The following is a 1,023-nucleotide window of genomic DNA, read 5'->3' on the forward strand; positions in this document are numbered from 1 at the left end:
AGGAGGGGAGAAGACAGGAAAGTGAAGGAATGAGAAGAAGAGGAGGAAGTGGGCAAAGGACCCGCCCAGGCCAAAGCCCATACTCGGAAGTGAGGCGGGGACCCTGAGTTAACCTCAAGAGAAAGACTAAGAGAACTGGCCCCACCCTTGCCCACCCCTTTCTCCTCTTTCTCACCCCAGCCTTGAGCAGGTCACTGAAGAATCAACACTGGATTCAAATGAAGCTGAGTGGAATCTGGTAAAGGTGAAGAACATGAGCAGCCTCGAGGAGAGTCCACAAGATGGAAGCACGCGACTTGAGGGTGTGAATGTGAAGAGCAGGGCTGCCCTGGTTCAGCATTAGCTGGAAGGAGTGACTTCCTCTCCTTCCATGGCCAGCCCGTGTCACTCTAGTGGCCCCATCCCTGCACTCGCTCCAGATGAGGCAACCGCCCCTTTTTGGTGTGCCTCACTGTTCCGAAATGCTTGCAGTACACCTGGGAGCGCTTCACAACCTAGTAGGAAAAGTCCCGGCTTTTATGATGAAAAATGACGGCACTAGAGTTTTTGAAAAATGGTATCCATTGCCATCCAGTCAATTCTGACTTTTGGTGACCCCATGTGTTACAGAGTAGAACTATGCTCTCTAGGATTTCTTTGGCTGTAATCTTCACAGAAGCAAATCACCAGGCCTTTCTTCTGTGGGCTACTGGGTGGCTTCAAACCGCCAACCTTTAGGTTAATGTTCAAGCACAAGTTCTTTGTACCACCCAGAGACAGAAAAAATGGTACAGAAGGTCCTGAAAAGATAATGAACTCCAAAGTTGTAACAGGAAGAAAAAAAAAAAAACCCTAAGAACAGGAAGTAAGGGGGTTTAACTTTCCCCAAATATGCATAAATTCTGAGCTGAAAGTGTCCCCTTACTAATCATTGTTCTACTGAAAGAAATAGATTGTGAATTCAATAATGCATTTGGACATGAAAGTACAGAAGCATCACTGGCCCATAAGGTTGCTTCTCAGAAAGACTGGCAAGATGCTATG

The sequence above is a fragment of the Trichechus manatus genome, unplaced genomic scaffold (assembly GCF_000243295.1).
Source record: "Trichechus manatus latirostris isolate Lorelei unplaced genomic scaffold, TriManLat1.0 scaffold00045, whole genome shotgun sequence".
Lineage (NCBI taxonomy): Eukaryota > Metazoa > Chordata > Mammalia > Sirenia > Trichechidae > Trichechus > Trichechus manatus.